This window comes from Pygoscelis adeliae, unplaced genomic scaffold (assembly GCF_000699105.1).
Source record: "Pygoscelis adeliae isolate BGI_AS28 unplaced genomic scaffold, ASM69910v1 Scaffold57, whole genome shotgun sequence".
NCBI lineage: Eukaryota > Metazoa > Chordata > Aves > Sphenisciformes > Spheniscidae > Pygoscelis > Pygoscelis adeliae.
In genome coordinates this window covers 8595764-8604391 of record NW_008825615.1, presented here as the reverse complement: position 1 = coordinate 8604391, position 8628 = coordinate 8595764, and the positions used below count along the sequence as shown (strand labels likewise).

General features: G+C 39.4%; 1 protein-coding gene across 2 annotated transcripts in view; it reads left to right on the top strand.

The window, feature by feature from the left end:
• The first annotated feature begins 7898 nt into the window (after positions 1 to 7898).
• FAM135A (family with sequence similarity 135, member A) overlaps positions 7899 to 8628 on the top strand; it is a 79068-nt gene continuing 78338 nt past the window's right edge. For both annotated transcript variants that reach the window (XM_009333158.1, XM_009333157.1), the window contains exon 1: positions 7899 to 7954. The gene's annotated coding sequence lies outside the window, so the exon portion shown is untranslated. The remainder of the gene's footprint in view (positions 7955 to 8628) is intronic.

The following is an 8628-nucleotide window of genomic DNA, read 5'->3' as shown; positions in this document are numbered from 1 at the left end:
CTCATGACTTTGGTTTTTGGTTGTTGGGCCTTTTTCCTCTGGATGTGTTATGTTGTGTTTAATAGGTGGTTTTGCTTGCTCTAGTTGGAGCAAATTTAAAAGCAGCATATAAGGGATTTAATGATTATGAAACCTTAGTACAAGAATTTGTGACTAAATATGACAAGTAAATTGTAGGAGAAAAGGCGTGAACAAAACCTGTTCCATATAAAACATTGTCAAAAATTGTTTAAATAGCATTGGTGATGGTTCAAGATAATTAAAAAATCAGTTTACTGCTTTGTTTTGATGTAACCCTTCAAGTCTACCCGTTGAAGCTACTGAAGGTGATCATTAGACTTGTTTTATTTTGAATGTGTTATTTTGGAAACAGAGCTATGCCATTTTAAGTTTGTGTCAGTTTTTTTAGCAGCTTCTCAGGTGTCAGTGTTGTTCTGTCGGTTAAATGCCACATGGGGAGGGGGAGGTATAAAGCCTTAAAGCCACAAAATAAACAAAAGCAAAAGTTGAATTTGGTAAGGCTGCTATATTTGTCTGTTTAATAGGGACTCTTTAAGTAACTTTTATTTTGGCACTGTAGTGAGGGAGAAGCAACGCTGGCGCTGTGAGGGTTGTGGCCTGTGGAGCTCAGGTGGGCGCGGGGGTGGTGCAGGCTGTGGTCACCATGGTGGCCCTGTCTCTCTCTTCCTTCGTCACAGGGAGCGGAAGAACCCTTCTTCAGCAAAAATTCTGCCTGTACCCCAGTGCCGGATCTGTCAGTCGGTAACTCTGCAAGCAGAGCGCGTTTCTGGGCCTGTTGGGACAAAGAGCTGCTGGGCTTTCCAGCCTCCCGTGCCTCCTTTGGGAGAGAAATATCCTTGGTCTGGGTTGCCAGGGAGGCTTCCCAGGTGGGTGGTTGCCTCCTTGGGAAGGTAGGCCTGTGAGGAGGGAGCGGGACATGTTGCCAAGCAGGGGAGAGGTTGGACTGGGCTGGCGGTTGGGCTCTGAGGCTGTGTTCTTCCCTGAGGGGAGAGGAGTACTGTCTCCTTCCTCTTTCAACTTTTAAAGTGAATATAAGGAAGGAGTGGAGGGTATTTTACCTCAGGAATGGCCGTGAGAAGGGGCAGTTGCTCTTGCCCTACCACTTAAACCTCTTTGCTTTGCTGCGCCGAGGCCATGGCTTAAGGAGACAGGGGCGTGCTGAGGGGACAGTTAGCCAGAAGAACCTCTGTGTTGTGCTGCTGCTTACCTTCCCTTCCCCGTCGCTGCGATGGCACTGCTATTTGTGGAGCTGTGCTTTGAAACAGGATAAGGAAGTGATCTGATCAAGCCCTGCAAAAATAGATTATTCTAAAATGGTAACTAATTCATTTTAAAATGCTGTCCCACGAGCACTGTGTTGGCAGTGTTGCGGGGGCGATATACTGATTCTGTGAAGATGGGAATGAACACCTGGGGCAGAAACTTCTGAAGCTGTTGCTGTTGTGGAAGGCTTCGGGTAGTTTCACGGGCAAAGTTGGCTTAAATTCTTGCCGTGCCCTTGCTCATTTCTTCAGGGTTAGATGTTAATATTGGCATAGTCTTTCAGATGTATCAGTGCAGCTGTTTGTGGAGCTGTGCTGTATTTAAATCAGGGAAATGTTGCAGTTTAAATAAAAAAAAAACCATACCTAAAAAACTTACAAAGTGACCTCCAAAATACCTGTAAAGGTTTGTTTTAGTGGTGGTGTGTTTTTTGCTGCCAACAACTGCCAGCACAATTGCAGAGATGGCTGTTTGTGGGGTGGGTGGGAGCAAGTCTCCAAGGGTAGCAGAGGGAAATCTTTTAAAGACTTCGCTGCTGATAATATATAATGTGCTGTTTTCTCATGGTGCTTACTGACATCCATTCTTCCTATAGCATATATGCTGAGCTCTGCTCAGTTTGTTCAAGCTGTCATCACAGTTGTCCACCACTGCTGATCAGTGTCTTCTTTACTTGACACTCGTTTCTTCAGAAACTTCTTGTGCTGAGCATTTGTTGATCAAAAAGCACACACAGTACTCTATGCACTGTGTGTAGTCCCTTCTCTTCTAAAGCAGATAAAGGAAAGCAGGGAGTGATTTAATTTTATTTTGTGGTGGTTGGTTTGTTTTTTTTGGGGGGAGGGGGGGATGGGTGTTTCTTGGGTTTTTTTTTGCTGCTAGTAGCTGTTGGGTCAGATCTGGTTTGCTCCAGGCTTCAATGGTAGAAAAGAGAGTGGGGGACATCAAGGATAGAGCATTAAAATCCGGTGCTTGACTGGTTTTGGCAATAGCTAAGCAAACTTAGAAGGTTAGATATGTTTCAACTTAGTGCTCTTAGATTTGGAGGCAAGCAGGAAATAAGTTGCTGGAGGTGCCACCTGAGGTTGCAGAGAAAAGTATGGCTCTTCCTCACCTGGTCATGAAGAGCGAGAGCTTGAAGTCTTACACCAAACTGACATGTAGATGTTTGCTACAGTGTGTTTTGAAAAGCTTTAATGCACATTCCGAAATACTTTCCCATGACCATGTTAGGTCATTGCTTGCAATGGCAGTCTGCTTAATTGTCCTTTAACTTTACGCTTCTACCATACAACTGTAACTAAATTGCACTTTGTACTAGAATAATATGGATTTGACGGTAAAATTAATGCATGTTTTGTGTAACAGAAGAGTTGCAGGGAGGGTTTTAGAAGACCTATGGTCAGAAAATTATTGACAAAGGAAGAACAAGATAAGAATCTATGACATTTCTCTGGCAGGTATTGAATAAAGGCAGTGGACAGAAATTGTGAGAAGATGAAAACAATGTTTTATATTTCCAGAGTTTTTAGATTTTTTTTTCATTGAAAATCAAAGTTTTAACCTAAATTTATGTGCTGTAATGCTTGTCTTGATTTGTTTTGTTAAAATAGTAGGAAACTGGAAGCCAAACCACAAGGAAAAAAGTGAATCAAAGATTATGTGTTTAAAGATGTTTTAAAGCCAGCCCCAGATCAGCTGACTTTATATTAGGTTATTAACATTAGGTGTTGAAAAATAAAATGGGCTTTGATACAGTATTCCCACGTGTTTCTAAAATAACTTATATGTGTATGAAAGTCTTAGTGTAGCCACTGTTTTTCCATGTTGGCCCATCCAGCCTATCACCACAGATGATATTAGTGTAGGAACTACCAAGGAGGTGGTTTTGTGACCACTGATCCTGGATCACATTTACTATCAGATTATCTCCTAATGTAACTTTGATCAGGCAGGGAAACTATCACATTTCTTAAGTTAATAAGAGTACACAATATATCATTTGCACTGACTTAATGCGTACTGTGGGAGGAAAGACAGTAACTATTTGGCATAAAGCCTTCCAATACAAAATCAACCTGTCAAATCTAAACTGTATTTACTGTCTTGTCGAACTATGACCTCAGAGCAGATATTGGAATAATGACTCAACTCTGTAAATTGTGCTCTGTTTTATTTACAGAGGACAATAATATCGAATTATTACCTATTAAAAATAATGTACTGAGCATGTACAGTTAATTTTTCATTTCTCTTGAAATCAAAGCTTTATTTTTTTACAATAAGTTTGCTTGGGGTGGGAGAGAAGTTGCAATATCTTTCTTTTGGACACTCTTCTGATTCATAAAATATGGCAGAATAGTGACATTAACAGTCATTGCAGACATTTTAATGCCAAATTCATCCATCCATGTGAGAGTTATTTTTCATTTAATGACATTGCTTGGGACGTGGAATTCAAAGAGATAATGCTTTCTTCCTTTGTTTAAATAGGAAAATGAAGTATTTTTAAAGTACACTAAAACAGGCCCTTAATATTTTATGAAGAACCTGTTCAGTTGGGCAGAATTAAATTATTTTAGTAAGCTTACCTCTTCTACTTTATTAATTCTTACCTAGTGCATCCTTCATAAATTCTTGAGATTATGAGGTGAATGTATTAAGCTATGCAATATGTTCTTTAAATCAAAATACTACAGCTTGCAATTTTAATTTTTTTTTAGTTTACTGTAAGATCATTATATGCTTTTTATGTAAAGTTCCAGAAGACTTAATTAACTATTTAGAGTAAGCACTTCATTCTCCCTGCCCTTTCCTCCTATTGCTCTTCTGAATAGATTGTTAGGAAAAGATAGGTTGATAGTATTAATTGAAAATTATAAGTAAAATAAGTAATCAATTGGTTTACAGGTGGATACATTACTTCTGCTTTAGTTAGAGGTGTTTTTTTTCATTACTGTTGCTACGGTAGCTTGATGGTGAATGGACAGCTTAACCGCTGAATTACACTGTCCACTCTCCTTGGTTCTTAGCATGAGTGTAGTAGTATTTGATTCTTTTTTCTCACTCAGACAGTACGTGGGGCCAAAGTGGGACAAAGGGCTAGATTAATGTGGTAGCACATATCCTGAACTGCCACTGCTTTTCATCAGAATGCTGCGTTTTGCTGCTTCTGACTCAAAGGCAGTCACATTTGTGCCAGTTATTTCATACCCTTTTAATCATAACTTCTAAAATGTGGGTTTTCTCTTTAGGGGAAGTCTTTGTAAAAGGCAAATAAAACATTCAGTTTGGTTTGCTCATGTTCTGTTTCCTCTTTCTTTGCAAATTACTGTTGAAACCATTGCTCAATTCAGCCTAACATGGAAGCGGAGAAGGGCTCTCAGATGATGAAGTTTTTGTTTAGTGTAAATCGGCAGCTGAAGAGAGAAGACACTAAAGTTAGTGCCCTTACTGGGAGGAAAAATACCGAAGTCAGCTATCCTGGGGTCCGTTTTGCAGCAGCTGGCCAGTTGCTGTGGATATAGCTTCATCGTACCTGCGGGATGTGTGGTCTTTTGCCTAGTCAAGAGGCCGTAAAGGGTAGGGGCTTATCGTGGTGGAGGGAGAAGGACACATCGGTAGGAAAGTAAGCTTTTAACTGTGCTGCTCATAGAACTTTTCATGTTAAACTTTTTAATGAAGAAGCTTAGAAATAACATGTCATTTGTCAGGCAGACAAAGACCAATGCTAGGGTAGAAGGGAATAAGCGTAATAAATGTTCAAGATGAATTATTGTATCACATACATGATCTATTAATAGGGGAGAATAAAAGAAGTAAATGCAACATATTAATGCCTTCCATGCTCGGTGGGAATAATCAAGTTGTCAGCTCAAAGTAGTGAATATGTTGTTTTTATCAGTGTGCTGCATAGAGGACCAGATATTGGTGCTAAATTTAAAGGAAAAAGTAGGAAAATTTGAATTTTAATGCTTGATTAAGATGGTTGTTTATCTAGCCCATTAAAATGTCATAGATATCTTGCATTAGCTTTGTTAGAAATGGTGAATCAAACCTTGTAATGGCTGTCTAGGAAGTAACCTAGGCTTGGAGAACCAAGCAAGAAGAAAATTGTAACAGTTGAGTTTTGCCCTGAGCCCATGAAATTAGGTCATTGTTTAACTATATTTAAGTAACTGTGGTTATTTATATTCATATAATTATTTATAACTGTGAAGCTTTAAAAAGAATTTAATAAATAAATCCTGATATAAAGCAGTCTATTCTGTTGTCTTTTTCTGAGTGGTGGTCATGTTGCTTTTTTAAAATTGGGATAACAAATTGAATAAGGTATCCTAGATACCTCCACTTAAGGGGTTTTTGTTTGTTTGTTTGTTTCCTTGTTTTACAACGTGATGATTATGCAATCCAAAATTAAATTAGCATTTCTTTTCTACCCCCTCACCTTTTTAATTATGGAGAGCCAGGGTTTATTTGTAGTGCTGGGAAGCTCTAGTCTTCAACCAGAACACTGTGATACCGGATGCTGCACAGCTGTGAAAAGATTTCAAAGGAGGACAAGAGGGTTATGCTTGATGCAGTAGCCCAGGCTCTCTCTGCAGGGGATGCAGAGAGGGAGGTGAAATGATCAAAATAACAGGCTGGTTCTTTGCAGCACCATGCTGAACTAATACATGCAGTGAATTACGCTTTTTCAGCCTCACAGTAATTAAAAGAGGATATTAGCTTGGATGAATTTTGGCTGTATGGATAGATGGGACATATTTCTAATCACATGCAGAAAAATTTGGCAGGTCTTGTGCATAGTCTTGCCAAAGTCTATGAGAACCCAGAGAAAACTAAATGAAAAATACTGTCTAGGTTTACAGTCAGGTTGTGCTATTGTGCATGCTCGGAAAGTAGGTGTTAGGAATAGCCTTGCAGCTCAGGTCAAGAACTCTGTTTTTGCCACACTGAGTTTCAGCTGAAGGCTGCGTCCAAGAAACAGCTAAAATTGGAATTGAAGGCAGTTCTCAGGTGGGGGGACAAACCTGTGAGTCATCAGCACAGAGATAGATGGTGGCTGAATTTGTGTTGGCAGATGCTGGATCTCTGAGCATAAAGGAGAAGAGGACGGGGGAAAAAAAGGTCAGGGATGGAGGTGTACAAAGCTCCTACAGCAACTTAGAAGAAAAAAATTATCTGAAGACTGTTGAATGAGCAGCTAGAAGAAAACTGGAGGAAAATAAACATTTTGTTGTATTTTCATTTGTAGGATTCTGTATTTTTGCTTTTGATGTCCGCTGAATATAAAATATTAAATCTAAGGCTAGAACAAGTTCAGCTACTCAGAATTTTGTGTGTTTTCTCTCTCTCTTTTAAAAAAGAACTTGGTCCTTTTTAAAAGAGAACTGGTATGGCACAGGCTGTATTACATTGTTAAACCAATGGAATAAATGTTGGTGCCATTTTGATGCAGCGTTATGGTGTCAGGATTTTACTGGGGCATTATTGGTAATTTGTGGTATCAAAGACGTAATATCACAAGTGACATGCACAAGTGATTACTATTTTAAAAAATTCCAGATAATGTATCTTTTTATGCTCCACTTTCTCTGTTTTCTTCTCTTTGAAGCTAAGGCAAAACCAGTTTAGTTTCTCAGCTTGCCTGCACAATCTGTGATAGATTTTGTGTTTGTATTTGTCTGAAACATATGTACAGAAGGGACGCAAAGTTCCTTTAAGAAGGGATAACTAAGCATTCTCTTTTCTTTGTATCCAAAATCTAAAGGTTGTCAGATAAAAGGGAGACTTTGGTTATTTTTTAGGGTATTTTTTTAAATACCCTAATGGTTTAAGAATACAGGGGAGATAGACTGATTCTTAACAAACAGTTTTAAGGTAGTGGTTTAGCAGGAGCTTCAAGGAGAGTTTCAGAATATTAGGTGGCGTTGACCTACATGTAGCGTTTGCTCTAAGAAAGTGGGTTCTTGGTCTTAGGACTGTCCCCCTTGTCCCCTGAATTTTGTCTCCTGAGGAGAAGGGACACGAGATTTACCAGGAGAATTTCATCTGACCTATTCTTGTAAGTTGTCTCCTCCCTGGTAGCTATGTAGGACTGCGTGGGGACATGAGCTGTATTTGATGACTCAGGCTAGAATATCCTCCTACCTCCTCATCACTACGCTGCTGCTGGTGAGCTGAGAGTCTCTCTGGAGATGGAGGAGGCTGAGGGGCGGCTGGGGGCGTACTGGAGTCCTCTGGGAGCTGGATTTTAGAATTCCTTGGTGAAGACAGGGATAGATTGGCTGAACGTGGCAACGTCAGCTTTGCCAGAGCATGGGCTTCACGAGAAGTTGTATTTTTTTACTTTATTTTGGAAAAATAGGTATCAGACTGCTACACTTGCAGAAAGCTGAAAGCTGCAGTGCAGGAACTGAGGGCAGACTGGAGAATGCTGGTAGGCGGTACATGTGTGATTGTTGGAGAGGACATGATAGGGGCTGTTATTAGGATGCAGGAAAAGAGAATGAAGAACATGAGTACTGAAAAGTTCTAGAGATATTGCTCTTAGTAAAACATTTTTTTGTTTTGTTTTTTAGTTCAAGCAGTATGTTTTTGACAGCAATAGTGAAGAACTGGAAGACTGGTTAATTAACATATTAAAATGGAGTATTTACCAGTGGAGGTAAGACATTCTTTGAATGTACTGCGGTTTTGTTTCTTAGCATTGTCTTGCAGTTCCCAATACATGTAGCTAGATTAATGGCACTGTTACACAAGCATTTCTCTGAGAACAAAGCTGGTTTAGGAGGTATCTGTACACCTCCATCTGTCTTTTCATTGCACTCTCAGGTGCTCTGATGCAGCTTCTGTAAAGTATCACTAAAATGATCAATTTAGAAAAAAACAGAATCAAGAAACATTTTTTCCTTCTGATGGTCTTTTAAAATCTGATATCCTCTGATCCATTTTGTACTGTGGCCTCAGAAAAGATTAGTTTGGATAACTAAGGAAGTGGTGAGCTAGTGTGGGGACAGCATGGACTGGCCAGGGTATGTAGGAGATTTTCCAACTTAAGAAAATAAACAAACCCCCAGAAGTGTGAAAGAAGGTAAAGTTTTGGCCCTCAGTATAGGATCAAGTGGCTTTAACTGACGTTTTAACTATTGGAGATGCTCAGTCTCAGTGCTTAATTATTTTTCAATATTGAAATGCTGTTTTGATTGTAAGTGTTAAGTTGCTACCAAAAGTTATTAAACCCTCTGTTTGTTCTAACCTGTGTATTAGGGTATTTATTTATTATCCGATCTTCTGACACGTTTATATGCTGCATTAACCTCTGTTGCTCGTGTGTAGAGA